We start from the raw sequence: 20,263 nt of genomic DNA, 5'->3' as shown, positions 1-20,263 counted from the left end.
GCCAGGCAATTTGCTAGGCCCTGATCTAGACAATGCAATAACATAAGAAAAGGGAATGAGCACTAAACTACTAGAAAGGAGGATGTAAAATTTTTCCCTAAGTAAACAATATGATTATATATCTAGAAAAATCAAGAGATCCATTCATAATAGAAGTGTCATTAAAGTGGCCAGATATAAAATAAACATACAAAAATAATAATTTCTTAAAAATACCAGAACTAATTAATTAAAAAGATAATAGAAGAACCAATTCATAATAATAATACACTGGAATAATGTCATAAGAAAATTATGTGAAAATGACAAAACTTTGTGGGAGACACAAAAAGAAGGTCGGAGTAAACAGAGAAGGGTATCATGTTTCAAGACAGAAAACCAAAGTACTACGAAGGTATTAGTTCTTTCCCAATAATGTATATGCTGAACTTAATTGAAAAGATAATTTTAAAGATTTTCTAGAAGAATAAAAAAGAACAGCTTAGATTATTTTAAAAATTTAAAATGCTATACAGATCTTGCCCTATCAGAATTTAAAACAATCTTTTACTGGAACTAGAACCAACAGCAAATGAAATAAAGCAGATAGCCCTAAAATGAACTTAGAACATATGTGTATGAAAAATTTATATATATAATATACATTAATGTGTATGTTATAAATATATAATACACATAATGTATGAATCCATTTATTAATATATTTGTACATATATTATTTATTAGTATATACAAATACATATTCACATATATTTATAATAAAATAAGCTGCATAACATAATTAGTAAAAAATAGTTTATTCAGGAAATAATATTGGGAAATTTAGCTGTCAATCCAAATTATTATCAAACTGCAAAATAGCTACAGACTGATATGTGTTAAATGTTAAATAAATAACAGCAAAAAACCAGAAATGCAGCTGAACAACTGAGCTCTAGAAGGAGAATTTTCTAACTTAGAAATGATTAATGAGATCACAAATAAAACACTTAACAGACTCTACGACATAGAAACTGCCTAATTCCAAAATAGCATTTTAAAGAAAACAAAGGCAAAGGATAACTCAAAAAACTATTTGCAACCAGAATTGTAAACTCATTAGTTTTAATGAACCAAAAACATTTATTTAATCACTAAGGAAAACACTGATCCCTAAATTTAAAAATTGGCAAGTGATATAAATAGACCACCAAAAAAGGCATCTCAAATGTCCACTAAACATAAAAATGCTCCTCACCATTAATCAAAGAAATGTGCATTAATATATGAATGTGCTCCAGTCAGTATCACTGTGTTACAAATTACCCCAAAATTTAATGGCTTAGAAAAGCCATTTTATTTTGTTTCTGATTTTGTGGGCCAGTGATTTTAGAGGGGAAAATTATCACAATACAATATGGGAAAGTGTGACATGAAATTAAATACAGTGTATATTTTGTTTTCTAATGTATATCAATTATACATGCACAGAAAAACGCTGGAAAACAAAAACAAAAACAAAAAAACACCCAAATGTCAACAGTGATTATTGCCTAGTGGAGGAAAACAGGGATTTTTTTTTTTTTTTTTTTTTTGAGACTGATTCTTGCTCTATTGCCAGGCTGGAATGCAGTGAGGCAATCTTGGCTCACTGCAACCTCTGCCTTCCAGGTTCAAGCAATTCTCCTGCCTCAGCCTCCAAATAGCTGGGACTACAGGCACCCACCACCACGCCCAGCTAATTTTTGTATTTTTAGTAGAGATGGGGTTTCACCAGGTTGGCCAGGATGGTCTCAATCTCTTGACCTCATGATCTGCCTGCCTCGGCCTCCCAAAGTGCTGGGATTACAGGGGTGAGCCACCACACTTGGCCAATTTTTGTTTTTTTATATATATTTAATATTTTCCAAATGTTTTATAATGCATATTATTTTACTTTTACATTTAGAAAAATAAATAAGAGCCATTGCCTTTTAAAACAAACGGGAGAATTGGTCTAGAGTCACGGAGAGTGACAAATTTCTCTGCAGCAGGTTATTCGGAAATCTTTCGTAAATCCATTTAAAAATCCTCCTCAAGGTAAGAGTTCTCTAACCACATTTCAAAAGCACTGTAAGCTATTTTAGATTCTCTAGATACATCAAATAGGATTATTCTAGCCACAACTTAATATATTAAAAATGAATAAATAAGACAAAAGAAAGACAAACAGAAAAGTATAAATCAGAGTCTTGGGGAACTTTTTAAAGAGTTGAGTGGTCTCAGTAGCTCTGCAAAGTGTCTGCAGAGTTCTGGAAGAACCATAGCACCAGTTACCATGAAGCAGGAGATAAACAACAGCAGCACCCAGAGATGGCCCTGGGTTTAGAGTCAAAGTGCTGTATCTGTGGTGACAACGGCAGCTCTTTTCCCAAAATCAAGGTCTTCCGTGCCATAAGCTTCACCACAGCCTTCTTGGTGGTGGTGGATTCGTGTGCGAGAGTCATTTTAAGAGGGCACAAACCTCACCAAAGCTCTTCAGCAGGCCACAGAACAGACGCAGGCACCCAGGGGCTGCTTTGAAGTGTTGCAGTTTTACCAAGAGAAGGCGTGCTGCACGCTACCACCCTCCTCCCTCTTGGGACTTTGGCACACAGCAATAATCAATCAGAACACTTTCCTGCCATGTCTAGATTCTTCTTGAAAACTTTTCTTTCAATGATGCTCCAATGGCCTAGGAAGGTCCTGCAAGAAGAAACTGACCTGACAGCTTCCCTGGGACACAAGCTTCGAACTGGCTCCACTGAGAGAGTCTTTGGGGATATCCCCAGCCATTTTCACCAATGGATCAAAAGCCTTACCTACGGCCTCTCCACCTGGACTGCTGATTCCACATCCATTTTCTCCTGAATTGCACACAGTGTGTTGGAATCCAAGACAATTAGCACAGAGCCCAGCTCTGGTTGGGCATCTCCCCTCACTGCCAGCAAGTTACTTACACCCACCTCCATTGCCCTAGAGACTTCATTTCACAAAAGAGCAGGGCCTTAGACCTACATTCAGCTCTTGGGCTCCTTGAGGTTATGTATGTCTCTTTCTGTCCTCCCTCCTTTGCCCAATATCTACCTTCCCAAGAGTCTCCAGGATCTAGGACATTGTTAAAAATATGGCAGTCACTCAAGAAATGTTCCAATGACTAATTCAATCGCTCAAAAAATGATAGTTCCATTCATGTAAGTGATCAGACTGGATATAGATGGAGGCTATCCCACAGAGCCCTGTGCTTTCTTCCTAGGCTCTTCCAAGATACATGGGTGCCATGGTGTCTTTGTCTGGAGCTGGGTTCCTTAAGCAACTTTAGGGTCTCTTTAGTACTCTGGAAGTGTGTTCTGCATCAAGGGTTATTGGCTCTCTGGCTGCATTCTGCCTGCACAATCCATGCTGGAAATGCCCTACAGCTGGAGACTGAAATTCAGAGTCTGCAAGTAGGAGAGGTTAAAATAAATAGTGACTCCAACAAGACCCTTCGTGATGAGAAGTCTGCACGGCATCCAACACCCTGGAATGCTCAGCCACTTCAAAAGGAGAGTAATTGCCAGATATCTGCAAAGGGGGCAAAGGCCTTCAGGCCACTTGCTTTGCAAGTGCTACGGGAGAAGCAGTGGCCCAGACTGCCCGGGACCATGAAGCCCAAAAAGCAGATGTTTTACCACAGTCACCGCAGAGCCTCGATCGCCTGACATCCAGAGCCAGGCGAGGGGTCTCCCTCCCAGATGGTCACTAAGGTATCGCCAAAGCAATTAGTGTTGATCGTGACTCCTGGAAGGAGAACGTCCTGTTTATTTTTTAATGCTGCTTGCTCGTTGCTGGTGTCACGGTAGGAGATCCATTATAATGACCAGGCTCTTTTCCGTTTCACCCCCTTGACCCCGGCCACAACTCCCTATTTTGTTTGGAATTTTGAAGTCTGGATTTCTCTAGCTATCATCAGAGTTACGTCACTGGACACAAGTGTGAGCTTCAGATGCCTCATAAATGTCTACTCAGTCAACTTCTGGCTTCATTTCACAGATCTGTTTCCCATCCGCTCTCATTAGAAACTGAATATGACTTTGTATTGGGGAGTTGAATTGACCAGTAAATCTGATTCTGATATAGTGAAGTCTAAAGTGGCATCCCGCTCCATGACCTTCTATGACCTTGGAAAGGTAGTGCATCCTCCTTCACAGCCAATCCATGGGTCTTGCTCTTTCATGCACACGGACACATGTACACACACACACACACACACACACACACCACCTAATTTTCATTCTCTTAGACCAGACTTTCTCAACCTCAGCATTATCAGCATCTTAGACTGGATAATTCTTTGTGGTGGGGGCTGTTCTGTGCATCGCAGGATGTTTAGCAGCATCCCTGACCTCGACCCACTAGATGCCTGTAGCACAACCATCCCCTCCCCAAGTCATGACAACCAAAAATATCTTCAGATGTTGCCAGATGCCCCCTAGAGAGTCAAATCACCCGTTTGCAGACCGCTGCTTCCTTAGACCTAAAAGGGTGATATGGAATATTACTTCTAATTTTGTTTAGAGCCAAGAGATAACAGAAGTTGAGTAAGAGAGTTCCCATTTTACAATTCATTTCCTGGATTAAACAAATCAGAGAGTTTAAGTAGCTGGAAAAAAAACCCAAGAGTTCATTTGAACGAGAAGTGTTCCTGAGGAGGAGCCAGCAGTTGCTCCTTGAAATTGCAGGGGATTGAAGACATCAGCCAGGGGCCTCTGAGACCCGTTCACTCCACCTTCCTGTCTTAGGGGAGGAGGACTTTGTGATGACGGAAGATGGCAGGGGAGGCCCCGGCATTCCCCTACTGTCTTGTTTGCTCCATCAATATCAGCTCTATCCCAGCTAGCCTCCTCCACTATGCCAGAGTAGAAATATAAAGGTGACAGTTTTAGCTAAACTGAGCATTTTTATGGGAAGTCAGAGGAATTATAAAATAGCTCCTGGCTGGGGGAAGGGCCCTGCTGTGTAATCTCCCCAGCCCTCCTGAGACCCCTGCAAATCTTGTTTTCAGACCCCTTGCATCCTGCCCTGAGATCTTGGGGTCTGTTTTCTGTCTCTCTCCTGGGACTGTGGACTTCCCAAGGACAGGAGCTACACCGTATTCAAATGATTACTCCTTGAGCTTCGCACAGAGCCTGACCCACATTCTTATTTTAACAACAGCTGATGTATATCGAACGCTTACCTGTACCAGGTAGTAAACACAAAACATTTCATGTACAGCATCTCGTTCAAACGTTCCCCAAACTCTTAAGAGGTAGGTACTACATCATGCCCATTTTCCAGAAGTGGAGATTGAGCTCCGGGGGTTCAATGACTTTCCACTGCTTCCTAGCCTGTGACAGAGAGGGTACCAAGTCTGGGGCCAGGCTGCTCAGACAGAGCCTCTTAATCCCTGGATACTCCCAGGCTCTTGATACATATTTGATAAACAAAGGGATGAAAGAACAAAGTAACGTGTCCCCTGACAATCTTGACAATCAGAGTGTTCACTAGACTGTGTTGACTGCCGGGCGACCTTACTTTCTCGTTAGAGGGAAATTTTGGAAACTAGATGGTATCTCACCTCTCCTTGCTATACTGAACACATTCCCGGCATAACTGGAAAATTTTCCGTCGAGCCTGGTATCCTTTCCCCTTTAGGATGGAAGCAATGGGCACCCACTTAAAACTGCCCTCCTAGGGCATGGAGCCATGACCGCACCAGCCCGATCCGAGGACGGGAGTGCTCTCCGTGGTGAGCTGGAAAAAACTGAAGCAGGAGCTGGGGAGTGAACAACTCTGGCCAGTGTCAGGCCCATTTATTTCAGCAAATATTATTCACAACCCCCCAGCCAGCTCCTGGGTGGACGCTGCTCAGATAGTCCTTGCCCTCCAGGTTCCCGGAGCCAGGAGGGAGAGTCACAAACCCAAGCAAAGCTAATAGAAGCCGAGTGCGGATAAATGCTGTAATTAAGGCTCAAACAACTCAATGAAACAGGAAGGAAGTAGTTCATTCTGCCCAGACAGACCAGGGGTGACCTTTGAGTGGAAGCTGGACAAGAATCCGGCCTGAAGAAGTGGTGGAAGACTGAGAGGCACAAGTGGAGGAGAGGCCGGGGGTACAACCCCTGGGGAGTGAGACCTCAGTGGTGTGGGGAGGACATCAGAGAAAGCTGTTAGGTTGTGGGGGTGAGCAAGGCTGAAAGAGGGGCTGGGGCCCATGCAGGACACACATTTCTTTATCCAGTGGAGCATTCTGCCCACTTTGTTCAGAGAACAACAGAGTCTGAGCATATCGGGGTCTAATTTGCAGGCCACCAGAGGCAGATCCTGAAACGAGTGTTTGGGTCCTAGTTGTCCATTTTGGAGGGGATCTAGGGAGCAATGATGTGGTAGTGGGCATGGAAAGGAAAGATGCCAGCACTGGCATGTTACCGCCAGGGGCCGCAGGGCCTCAGTCCCTCTGGCAGGGACATGTGGGAGCCGTGGGAACTGACTTGCAAGGGCCAGTGGTGTGCATCCTTCCCCTACTCCAAGTTCAGGGACATCTGTTGGTAACCTAAATTCATCTACAGTGAGAGAGGCAGTATTTACACCACAGAAATTGGCAAATGCTACAAATGGGGGCTTTACCTGGGCCCATCCTCTCCCAAAAGCCCGTTTACCTGCACCTGCTACCTGCCGAGAGCCTCAGAGAGGATGCTGTCCTTACGGTCATCCTCCTGAGAGCACAGGGCACTAGGGAGCTGGTGCATTTCTCCCCCAACACCCATCAGTGACTGGTAAGAGCCTCTCCCTGTGGTGTCCCCTACTCAGGATTCCAGCCACCCTAAAAGAGGATGCGTATACTCCCAGCCGCAGAATGCCCTCAGGGGAAGGAAGCCTCAGTGGCTTGCCACAGAAACCCTTAGTTTGTAAAGGAATGGGGATTGCTGAGGGGCTATGGGTCTGAACTACCCATGAGTGATACTGAATAAGATGTCCACTGCCCTTGGAAAAATTGCCAGGTAAGTGGAGTGGGGTCCACATACTGTTTCCATCAGGGAGCCCTCTCATCTCTTCCCATCCACACACCTGCATGCATCCCAACAGCAGTCAGCCTGTCACCACAGATGCTGAAGACTGTCTGGGTGTTCATCACTCAGAAGCTCACACTTCCTAGGGATATTTTCACTTTAATAGGGATCCAGAAGGAAAATACATTCTTTAAGATCTCTTTCAGTGCTAAAATGTCATTTGTGGAGTGAATATTTTAGGCCAAGAAGCCCCATCTCACACACCCACACCTTCCTGCCCAGTCACTGAAGTTCATTCTGCTCCCCCAAAAGGAAAATTCTAAATACATAAAGCTCAGGCCCTGGAAGAAGACAACTTGCCTTAAATAAGTCAGGATATATCTTCCTAATGGCAGATACACCACTCCCTGGATCCTCCAGAGAAGCAGGTCTCGTTCATAGGGCTTGTCGCCTCTGTGCCCTAGTTTTGACACTTGGGAAAGCTCCTAAGATGTGACTGTGACAATGGAAAGAGTTTGGATTTGGCTCTTATTTTTCATCTTATGAACTCTGACATGCTCCATTTTCCCCCTGCTTGGGGACTCTGTGCAGGCGAAAAAGATTTTCTATCTCCAGAGCGTTGAGAGCTCTTTGGAAGCAGAGACCTGTGGTGTGATAAGGAAGGTCCTGCAGCAAATCTCCTACTCCTGAGCTTTGGAGGAGCCAGTGCGATGGAACCCCGAGGAGAGGGGACCATGCTGGGGGAACCACTGATGCGTGCTCATTTGCAGGGACTGAAGCAGAAAAGATGAAATAAGCTTGAAGAAAGAAGGGATGAATGATAGAGGTGACAGCGTTTTAGTCTGAGTTTGCCTGTTCCAAAGAAATGGACAACTGTGCTTATTGACTGCCTCCCCCCGATTCCCTGTAAAATCATCCCTTTGCAGCTTGTGTCCCAAATAACTTATAAACAATGTCTCCTTTACTCAGCTCTCCAAAAACAATCCCTTTGTTTAACCACAATTTGCAAAAACAATTTCTTCATTGTAAATAAATCCCTAGACTCTACAATATGCCCTGATCCAGGAAAACACAGGAACATATTTTATAAAGCTCTGCGTATTTCCAAACAAGGGACATTGTTTCACCATAGAAACCCTATTTTAAAAAATCCTACTGACAGTAAAGCATAGAGAGCGCTCTTCTGGTGTGAAGATAAAGGCAGCCCAGAAGTGAGATGCCCTGGGGAAGGTAAAGTGGAGAAGGGAACTCAGAACCATTTGCTCCATCTATTCAGTCCATCACCCAAGGGTCTGAGAACGTGACTTGCAGCGCTGGGGCCAAATAGCAAAAGGCCTGCTGGAGCCAGCCCGAGCTGGCTGGACAGAAGCCTAACCATCCTGGAGATCAGGGAGACATAACTCAGCTGTAATAGCCTCTCCGGCAGGCCAGGGCTGCCATGGCAGGTGGGCAGGCTTCCTGAGTCAGGGTCTGAAGAGTGCTGGTCCCTGGCACACCCACAACCCTGTAGTGAAGGGCAAGGCTGCCTATATAATCAGAGAGGGGCACACATAGCAATGCCCCTCCTAGCTGGCCGTGAAGGATTTGGTGGATCACTGAGACCCTTATTCTACTTCCTCTCCTACCAAAGAGCTTGTTTACCAGCTCATCTCTGCTCACTGGAACTTCTGAGAGAGGATATTGTCTTCCTAAGAGTACATGGCACTGGGGGAGCCCGGGCATTCACTCCTCAGCCCCCATCAGTCGCTGGTGAGAGCTGCTTCTGCTTCTGGTGGTGTTACCTATCCAGCAACGCAGCCTGCCCTAGAATAGGGACAAGCACATTCCCAGCCACAGAATGCCATCAGCAGGGGAGCCTTAGCTGCTTGCAGTAGCAAACTATGAGCATAGAAAGCAATGAGGAGAGCAGGGGTGCTATAGCCAGGGCCCTGACGGTATCTGCTTTGGTCTGAACAGCCCACAGGCCATATCAAATAAAATGTCCCTTGCCTGTGTGCCCAGGTCTTAGCATTATTTTTTCTAGAACCTTTTCTGAGATGTGACACACACATCACTGCCTTCTAGAGAGCCTTCAGAATGTTACCCAGGCCTTTCTCAATTACTCGGTTACTGAGCCCACCCAAAGGCAGTAGGGCCAAGAGGTGGATCCAATGACCCCAGGCCCTGCCTAGTCCCTCAAATAATGTCTGCTGAAGACACACAGCCCCCTGAGGCTAATTGAAACTCCCATGGCCTCCCTGAATTGGGGAAGAGTAGGAAATTATATGCCATTTATTTATTTTTTAAGGCTTGTTTTATTTTAATGGCTGATCTATGTTATCACAGAGGCCAGTATGTACAGACAAAGGGGGAGCTTTTATTTCTTGGTCTCTTCCTCCTTAAACCAAAGTCTTGATGATCTACTTCTTCTTGGCCTGGAGGCGCTCTTCACGGTGCCTGCATGCTTCCTCGATCTTAGACCTGCCGGCCTCAGCCTGGTCAGCCGGGAGCTTCTTGCAGGCTTTGTCTGCCTTCAGGTTGTGGATGTGTTCCATGAGAATACGCTTATTTTTGAACATATTCCACTTCACCTTCAGGTACAGGCTGTGATACACGTGGCGATCAACCTTCTTAGATTCGTGGTATCTTCTGTGATACATGTGGTAATCAATCTTCTGAGATTCACGGTATCGTCTGAGCAGCTGGCACAGAATCCTCATTCTCCTCATCCACATGACCTTCTCTGGCATTCGGGCATTGGCTGTACTCTTTCACATACCTATGCCCATGTGCCTGCCCTTCTGGCAGGCCAAGGTGTTTATCCAGCATCGAGCCAGGAATGGACAGTCACAGGCTTGTGGATGATCGGCCCATCTTTGATCAGCTTCCGGATCCGCTGATGGGAGCTGGCATTGGCGATTTCACTGGTCTCCTTGGGGTCCAACCAGACCTTCTTTTTGCCACAGCGGAGGACACTAGAGGCAAGCCTCTTCTGAAGCCTGAGCATACTCAGCAGCGAAAAGAAAGAACCAAGACGAGAGCAAGGCACAAGATGCCTGGGCAGGGGGGACCCTTGGCCATTAGGACACTGCTTTTCCCATGAAAGAGGCCACTAAATCTAGGACCCTTCCTCAGAGATGTGCCTAACACTTGAGATGGACAGCCCAGCGATGCCCCAGAATGTTCTGTTGCCCCCACACTCAGTGGACCCAGACCACTGCCTTCATCTGTAGTTCCCAAGCCAGCCTCTTCCCTGATACCACCTGCCATTTCACATGATCCACCCTTCCCATCCCCTCCAACCTGGCACTTCTGTCCTGCTCACACTGTGACTATGAGAAACAACAGCCAGTGGAAGAGACAGCCCTGATGATGAACTCAGCTCGCTTTAGTTTTACACGTGGTTCTCAGTCAGAAAGCCGTATGTCTGGGTCTGCACACACTTTTGCTATCAATCAGTAAAGTAGCCAGGGATTGTGGATGTTTGCATGGGGGGCTGAGGAGCTGGCTGTTCTGTGCCTACCCAGCCTGTTTCCTGTAGGGATCACTTCTGACTTCTCTTTGGGCCTCCACCCCTTCCTCTCTCTCTCTGGCCACAATTTATGCAGTGGAACTCCTGACCCAGGTAAAGCCATCCAGCACCTTCCCTTCCCTGTCCTGAGGTGTCCTTAGTGGTGGTGGTGGGATTGGATCAAGGCTGGTTCAATCAAAATGAATCTCAGTAATTTCACTGGGTATTCTGGGACAAAGACACTCTCTTTTGCTGGACTTGGGGCTGTGAGGACACAGTGATGGAGAATGAAGCCCCTTAAAGGAAGTGAGGCCAAAGGATGAGCCCTGTGACATCATCCGAACCCTGAATCAAGCTGAGACTAAGCCAAATGTAACCTCTGGACTTCCAGCTTAAAAATAAGCATAAATTATCTTTGGGCTTAAGATACTTTGGTTTTTCTATCACTCATACCTTCAAAAAGAGTCCCAACCAGTGAATCTTGTAGTAGGCAGTTCCCTGGCTTTCTGGAGGATTTCTGAGATGACAGATGCTTCTCAGTGATCAGCTTTGCTGGTGGCAAGTGGAGCCATCTGTGCAGTAGCTGGGTGTTGCAAACCCTGCCTCTGTCCAGCTTTCTAGACCTATACTCTCACCCTCTGATCAAGTCAGAAGCCTGGGGAGGAGAGGGGGCATCCTGGATTCCTATTTCTTTGCTCCCTGAATCCAGTCAATCATCACATCTGATTAATTACACCTCCAGACAGCTCTCAACTGCATACACTACTCTCTCTTCTCTGATACCATCCTCATCGGAGCTCCTACCACCTTTCATGAGGGCTCCTAAAATAGACTCCTAACCAGTCTCTCCATTCTACACTTACTCCCCAGTCCTTTCTCCACCTAACATCTAAAGTGGAATTGCAAAATAGAAATCAGATCATCATGTCAGTCCCTTCCCTGTTTCAGTCACTTAAATCATTTGTGTGTTTGTCTTATATACAATACTCTAGCCATAACAGCCACCACCTTTTGGTCTCTGGAATGTACCAAGCTGTTCGGTATGTACCAAGACTGTATTCATTTCCTATCTTACAGTTCTCTAGGTCGGAAGCCCACATGGGTCTCACAGGGCTAAAGCCTTGGAGTCTGCCGGAATGCATTCCTTTCTGGAGGCTGTGGGAGAGAATGTGTTTCCTTGCCTTCCAAACTCCTAGAAGCTGCCCGCATTCCAGTGTACAGCCCATCTTCAAATGTAGCATCTTTCTGACCCTTCTGTTGGCACACCATTCTCTGGCTGCAGCTGGGAAAGCTTCTCTCCTTTTAATGTTTCGTGTGATTAGATTGGGGCCCCCTGATAATCCAGGCTATCAACCCATCTTGAGGACCACAACCTTAATCTGCAAAGTTTCTTTTGCTATGTTAGGTAAGATATTCACAGGCTCCAGGGATTCAGGTGTGAACATCTGTGGGTGGGGGGCGGGGGCATTTTTCTGCAGACCACAGGCCTTTTGCACATGTTGTTTGCTTTACGTAAAGTGCTCTTCCACTCACTTCTCATCAGCCCAACTCCTCTAGGCCAAACTTTGGGTCCTCAGAGAGACCTCAGTAAAAATCTACTTTAAATTAGACTCTCTGGTTACTATGGCCCCTATTTCTTTCCCTCGTAGCACTTTCAGCAGTCTGTAATTAGATATATTTGTGTAATTGCTACTTGATCATTTTTCCCATTGGAGTGAAAACTCTGTAAGAACAGGAACTGTGCTGATTTTTCTATTTGCCCATTACATTAGCAGTCATCTGGTGGGTGCTCTGTGAATGAATGACTGGAGTGAAACTGACTTGGGACTTTAAGCTCAGCCCTGTCTCCTTCTTCCGGACCAATCCTTACCTAAGGCAAAAGAGATTTAAGGAGTTCCAACCTGGATTTCTGGGATCTGGTATCTAGCCTCCCTTGCTGCAACTCCATCCCCACCTCAGGCCCCCGTCATGATCCTGAGTACCCGCTCTGATGCTCTGGGTCCAAGGCCCTGTGTTCATCATCTACCCTCTTTTCTCTTGTCCAAGGATTCCTGGATTCAAGTCTGCTACTCTTGAGCCCCTGATGGGGAGGGAGTACCTTTCTTTTGCAGCACTTCTTGGAATTTAACACATGTTATCATCTGCCTCCCTCAGTAAGTGGTACACACCAAAAGGAGAGTGTTTGCTTTTCTCCTGTTCAGTGTGGGACCGCAGGACCCCAGCCAGTATCTGCTCCCCTCTCCCAGACACCCAACACCTGCTGATGAATAAATGGATGCCTGCATTCTTCTATATCCTTTCTAGACCTTCCAGCCTTGCCTATGCATCACCACCATCCTCTGTGTGGGAGCACCTGGTCCCAACTGCTCTGCCAACTGACTACAGACCCTCCAAGGCCATGTCTACGCTTCTTGCTTCCAATATAGCCCTTGCACCTCTATGCCATGCTGCAGGAATTTTATCTTTAGTGCCAGTTCTAGGATTAATGCCAATCAGAAATAAGCACCACTTCAAAGAGAATATCGAATTTAGTCAAACAATATTTATTGAGCACCTACTCTACATAAAAATCAGAGGTGCACAAAAGTGAGCAACCACAGAAACGATCCTCAAGAATCCCACAAAATGGCAAAGCAACAAATAATTATCCTGGTATAATCAGCATCCCAATTCCACTGCTACAGCTATGGGAGTGGGATGCAGTGGGAGGAAAAGACAGGGGCTTCTCCAGTTGTCGCTGCCACCAGACCATTCTACTAACAGAAAAACTCATCTATAGGCTGCCCTAACCCTGGCTTAGGAGGAAGAGAGGCAGTGCAGCCTCATGGAAAACGTTTGGATGAAAGCAAGAAGTGTTAATACGATTTTACTTCTTATTTAAATGTAATTAATGTCTGATTCCAGCCAGACAGAAGCTCAGACTCAAATGTTGAAAAGACTTGGGAAATCATAGGTCTTCTCCACATAACATCTCTCAGGTGAGGATGTCCCTGTCTAACTTCCTGCAGAAGGCCTACAGGAAGAATGAAGGTGGTGTCCACAGTGAGTCCGGAGCAGGGGCAGAGCTGGCCAACTAGGAGGGAGAGTTCAGTCTTCACAGGGCCGTGCCTCTCAGAGTCTCTTTCTCAGATGCCAAGTGCTCAGTTGGGAAAACTGCAAAACAGTAGTAAAAAGATTTTCGAGTTGGAAATATGCAGCCCTGGAACTATTGATAGGAAGCAGCCAGATTGTGAAGTTCCATTATTTGCCACTGAGATGGGGAGATCCTGGGGCAGGTGAAGGACTGGCAAGCAGGTAACATCTCAGCCACCCATCAGTCTTGCTTGTTCATGGAATCCTATCTGAGAGCTGAGGGGAAGATGTTTGTGGATCTCGAGATGTTTCTCCAACGTATTTGCAAGTTGACATTAGTTCTTTACTCCAGGCCTTGGTTATGGCTGACGCAGAGTTTTACTAATGCAAAGTGATCTGCCAAACTATTTTGGCTGTGTTTTGCTGGAAGCCAGAGAGAAGACAAAGAACTCTCTAAAAAATAACAAGCAAAGCAGAATGCCCTGCCTGTCTCCCTGAGGTGACACCAGCTATTTTCCCATGAAAATAAAGAGAGCAAGGAATAATTAAGAGAAGGGGTGGAGGTGGGGAAACCCATCTGTAAAAACAAGAGGGTTTTTGATGATTTTTAAATAGCAAAAGAACAATTATATGATTTTACAGTGATTCAAAATTTTTGAAAATTGAGAGAAATTAAAAGGGAATTAATGCTATTGTTGTTTTTGTTTTCTACCCAGCATCTTGAAATGTTATGTGAGCATCAAAATAAGTTTTAAGAACTGCCACTCTATTCTCTGATGTGAAGGGGGCTCTGTGGGGCTTCCATGGTAATCCGGGTAAGCAAAGAGTGGATTAAGGCAGTAATTTTCAGTAGCTAAAAAAAGAACTACAAAGGCACAAGTGCTACCAATTATATCTCAACACAAACCAGTACCTCCTTAAGCCTCAACACAGAGAAGGCAAACAATTTCATTGTCAACCAGGGTGTTCTCGTAGAAAGCCGTGGAACATGCTGGGCGCATTAAAGGGGAGCTATCTCGCATGTGCAATTACTCAACACATCTTTAAAACTGTAAACACTTGTTCACATGTGGAGAAGTTTAGAGCCGTGCAGGCTTGGAAAACCCACCTGGCAGGCGGGTTCCCTCCACTTCTCTCCAGTTGAGTAACCATCCTCGGCGCCCACTGCTCCTCTGAGAGCCAAACACCATCAGCAGAGAAATCATTAAGGAGTGGGGGACGGGAGTTCATACATGAGCTATTTTTATCCAGAGCACTCCCTTTTCTCCTGTCTTGGTTGATCTCCTCCATAAAGCTTGCCTCCATCTTTCTCCCCACCACCTGGTGCATCTGGGAGTGTACCGGCACAGAAATGCCATCTGGCTTTTGGCTAGCGGCTTTCTCCAGCTTTGAAGGGTGAGTGACACTGAGGATGCAGATATTTCCAAATAAACCCAGCAGAGGAAGATCGCCCAGGGTTGGTTTTTGAAACAGCAGAGTGCGTGACCACAAAGAGAATACCCACCATGCACAGAAAAAATAATCTCTCCAAATGTGTTCAACAAAAAATGTAGAGAGCCCAAAGACCCCTGCCTATAAATATGGGAGTCAAATGGAAAGAAAGCAAGGTTTATTCTCCCCCACTGGCCTGGCTCACTGAGAACTGCACTCATATATATGTATGAATCGTATGTCACACATGGAAAAGACCCATGAGATCATGTTGCTCAACTTGCTGCCAACAGGAGGGCATGGTTGTTTCTCCTTTCCCAGGGCTGATGTTACAACGTCTCTAGAAAGGAACCGATTGTTTTACTTTCCTGGTTTAATTTGCCATTGTGAAGTCACTGGGGAGAGAGCAAAGTCCATCCCCTGGTCTCTCAGATCCACACACATCCTGGTCTCTGGAGAGACATTCGAAGGAGAAGTGCTCTAAATTCAAAGGGAAATACGCCCTGCCATGGAAAATGGCAATAAATCCATGAGAAATTAAAATTTTACTTGAAGTGGAAATTTTATCATCACCAAATTCTGCCAAATTTTGGATTTGGGGATTGGTAAAGAGGTTTCCAAAATGAAATGATGTCTAAAGGTTGTTTGTTTAAAAGGACGTAATATATAGTAAAAATGAAATAATCATCCCACCCAAATAAGAGTTCTTTCTTTCCCAACAGACCTTTTCCAGGCTCAGTAATTTCACTGTTAATAGCAGAGTAAAAGTAATCAGCTAGGTAATGGGTACCACTAGCACTGAAGTCATTTAATTAGCACCAGTAAATGAGAGCTGCCCAGGTGCTCAGACGTAATTAGCTGTGCCCAAAACATCTCCCACATTGGCCAGCAATCAGAGTCAAGGACAGGGAGCTAAGCACCAGTGGAGAAGAATCTGCCGATGCTGAGGATATGACCAGGTCCGTGGTCCAACCCTTCAACAGACTGAGCAATGCCACAGTCCCCAAATCTTCAGGAAGGCCTCACACTTGAAGAGGAAGGAAAGAAATGAGTTATGGGCTCTGAGGTTTGAATGTTGTCTAGGTTTGAATCCTAGTTATATGCTTTGACAAGTTATTAAGATCTTTTTGTCTCATTTTTCTCACCTGCAGAAGGGGGATAACAATAAAATCTACCTGAGGTTCAATAGTTAATATGTGTAATGTGCTTAAAAGGCTAAAGAGTTAATATGTGTAATGTGCTTAGAAGACCGACTGCACATGGTAAGCCTTCTTTAAGTGTTGGTTAGAGTAAGAATAACTCTATTACTTTTGATTATTTTTGTTATAATTATATGTGTATCTCACTTTATTTTTACACCATCAATCAATCGTGGCTGCTTACAATCACACAGCCATAAATAGTAGAATCAGCAGAGTAGTAACAGAAGTACTAATTATAATAATGATGATAATAATGGCTTCTACTTCATACCTAGCATGTGCCAGATTTTGATCCAGATGCTCTACATCAGGAGTACAACCCACAAACCAAATCCAGCCTGCTACCTATTTTATAAATAAAGTTTTATTGAAACACAACCATGCCCATTTATTTACATACTGTCTATGACTGCTTTTGGCAACAATAGAATTGAGTAGTTGTGGCAGAGACCAGACAGATTGCAAGGCCTATCTGGCCTTTCATAGAAAATATTTGCCAAGCCCTGCTCCATATAGCCTAAATTAATTCTTGCAATAACTTCTGAGGTTTTGTTTGTTTCCTGTATTCAGATAAGAAGACCATAACTCAAAGAAGGACAAGGATATGCCTAAAATCTCTCTGATGGGAGCTAGGCACCATTTGACTCCAACACCCACCCCCTTCTGGCCATGTTCTACTGGCTCCAGGAGCCCAAAGCATGTTCCCCGTGCTGTGCCCATCACTGTCCACAGCAGTGGGAGATGAGCTGGGTACAGCCAGGTGGGTGCCACTGCTGAAGGTGCTCTGCTCTCTCTCCACAGAGGGACTGACCATCTGCAAAGCCAAGTCCTTCTGGCAATGACCCACTGAGTCAAACACTCTTCCCCTCACACACACATTAGTTTACTCATAGTCCTCGCTGTGGCTGCCTTGTTTGAGGCAGGATGTTGGCAGATGCAGGTGCCTTGCCAGGCCTGTCCCCTGACTTAGCTGGGGGCAGTTTCAGAGCTATGACAAGCAATGGGCATTGAGTTACTCCTCAGAGACTGGTTGGTAACACTGGTTTACCAAATGATGGGGTAATTACCCAGAGATCTGTAAAATTTCAAGTTTGTTCAGAAAGTCAAGGTTATTGCTACCACATGTGGTGGATGCAAAGAAACATTCTCCTTGTTGGAAAAGTGACCCAGATTTTAAAGTCTTTGAAGATAAAAGGATTGTCTTCACTTACCTTAGATGGTTGCCCATTTAAGGGTTACCCAGCAGTCACAAGTTATAAGTACAGTGGGAAGGGCCTCAAATGCTGGGTCTGGATATAGAAACATTCCCTTTTGATAGCAATGTGGACAGGAGCAATCTACTCCCTTTCTCTTCAACAAGTAATGATCCAGATGATTCTGAAATCCTCCTGCTCTAAAGTTGTGTTCTATTCTCTGCAAGAAGGCCATTCTAGACAGTGTGACAATTTAGTGTATGGCCTTCGAAGTTATACCATCCAAGCTCACACACTTGCTCTACTGCGTGATCTTGGCTGGGGTAGTTAATTGGTCTGTACCTCTTTCTCTTCACTTGTAAAACAATGAGAATTGTGGTACCCACCTCTGCCATTTTAATCCTACTTTGGGTATTTAAAGAAACAAACCAGGTAAAACACTTAACTCAGTTTCTGGTCCACGATGACTATTCATGCATCATGGCAAGCAATATTTTCCTATTTGGGATAATCTCTGAGAAATCAATTTATAAGGAAATCAACTGCAAACCCATCTAGTCAGAGTCAAGTTCACAAAAGCCCCTGGCCCTGACGCAGAATCTTTCAGCACTGTCTGGTTTTAACCTATATAACTTGAATTGGGAAGTGCTCCTTGCTGAAAATTCTGGGACTCTTGGAAGAAAGGGACGAAAGGTTTGCATAGTCTTTGTATTTTTCTCATCTCTGACTTTGTTTCTGCTATCCAAGCTCTATGACCTGCCGGTTGGTGTTTATAAACTTCTGGCCAATCCCAATTTGAGGTGTTGATGTTGGAGTCCTCAAAGGCAGAAGTTCTCAAATGCACATAGTGTAGGCACATGTGGGCTCACGTGTGCTCTTCTCACCGCCTAGAACAACTCCTCCTCTCCTGTCTTTCCATTTAATTCCTTCAGCAGATGCCAGCTGAGCACCTGCTACATTCCATGATCTGCTCTAGTAAACAGGGCAATCTCCATTTCACATGGAGCTTACATTCTATACGAGGTGTAAGGATGGTATATGAAAAAAAAAGGCAAAAGATAGATACTATATGTGTAAGTGATGCAAAGAAAAATTAAACACTGAGAACAGAGATAGTGAGAAGGGTACCTTTTTATTTAAGGCACTTGGGGAAGGCCTCTCTGCTCAGCAGAGATTAGAAGAAACTCAAAAGAGGTGAGAGTGTGAGCCCAGCAAATATTTGGGGGAAGAATTCTAGGCAATCACAGTAACAAAGGTCCTGAGCTAGAGGTGTACTTGGGAATTGGAGAAACATTGAGGGTCAGTGTAGAGCACAGAGGAGGTAAGGAAAAGAGAAGGAGGGGATGAGGTCAGAGAGCTGATGGGGAACCAAGATGAGTAGGGCCTTTGAAGACATGGTGAGGACTTGGGTGTTGTGTTTTGAGGGCAAGGAGATGCCTCCAGAGGCCACTGGGCAAAGTGGCAGAAGGCCCTGGAAGTTGAACACAAAGATTCTAAAATACAGCTGGAATTCAAAACCCACTCCTGCTATCACTAGCAGCTCAAACCTATGAGCCACACCCATCTACAGTGCTCTTAGGATTTTCCATTTTAGATAATCTGGCTTCTACCACTTCACAATAACTCACAAGCTAACCCTGTTTGCTTCTTTCAGTACCCACTTCCACTAGCAAACTTTGTCATTTTCAAGGTAAAGTGCCACATTCAGTGCGATTTTCTAGTTTATTTGAATAGAGGTGTTTATGGTATTCTCTGATGGTAATTGGTATTTCTGTGAATCAGTGGTGATATCCTCTTTATCACTTTTTATTGTGTCTATTTGATTCTTCTCTCTTTTCTTCTTTATTAGTCTAGCTAGCAGTCTATTTGTTAATTTTTTTCTAAAAACCAACTCCTGGACTCATTGATTTTTTTGAAGTGTGTTTTTCATGTCTGTGTCTCCTTTAGTTCCACTCTGATCTTGTCTTCTGCTAGCTTTGGGGTTTGTTTCCTCTAGGTTCTCTAGTTCTTTTAGTTGTGATATTAGGGTGTCAGTTCTTGATCTTTCTAGCTTTTTGATGTGGACATTTTTACATTTTACATGGCGATTACTACAATTCAAGGTGAAGTTTGGGTAGGGACAAAGAGTCAAACCATATTATTCCACCTCTGGCCCCTCCCAAATCTCACATCCTCACATTTCAAACCAATCATGCCTTCCCAACAGTCCTCCAGAGTCTTAATTCATTTCAGCATTAGCTCAAAAGTCCACAGTCCAAAGTGACATCTGAGAAAAGAGAAGTCCCTTCTGCCTATGAGCCTGTAAAACCAAAAGCAAATTAGTTACTTCCTAGATACAATGGAGGCACAGACAGTGGTAAATACAGCCATTCCAAATGGTAGAAATCAGACAAAACTAAGGGGCTAGAGGCCCCATGCAAATACAAAATCCAGCAGGGCAACCAAATCTAAAGCTCCAAAATGATCTCCTTTGACTCCATGTCTCACATCCAGGTCATGCTGATGCAAGAGATGAGTTCCCATGGTCTTGGGAAGCTCCACCCCTGTGGCTTTGCAGGGTAGAGCTTCCCTCCCAGCTACTTTTGCAGACTGGCCTTGAGTGTCTGCAGATTTTCCAGGTACATGGTACAAGCTATTGGTGGATCTGCCATTCTGGAGTCTGAAGGATGGTAACTATCTTCTCACAGCTCCACTAGGCAGTGCCCCAGTGGAGACTCCATGTGGGGCCTCCAACCCAACATTTCCTTTCTGCACTGCCCTAGCAGAGGTTCTCCATAAGGGCCCCACCCCTTTAGCAAACTTATTCCTGGACATCCAGCCATTTCCATACATCCTCTGAAATCTAGG

General features: G+C 44.7%; 1 pseudogene; it reads right to left on the bottom strand.

Moving 5' to 3' along the window:
- Positions 1 to 1,872: 1,872 nt before the first annotated feature.
- On the bottom strand, positions 1,873 to 19,203 carry LOC110744186 (annotated as a pseudogene).
- Positions 19,204 to 20,263: the final 1,060 nt, after the last annotated feature.

This window comes from Papio anubis, chromosome 11, assembly GCF_008728515.1.
Source record: "Papio anubis isolate 15944 chromosome 11, Panubis1.0, whole genome shotgun sequence".
NCBI lineage: Eukaryota > Metazoa > Chordata > Mammalia > Primates > Cercopithecidae > Papio > Papio anubis.
The sequence above is the reverse complement of the archived record's forward strand: the minus strand, read 5'-3'. Positions and strand labels throughout refer to the sequence as shown.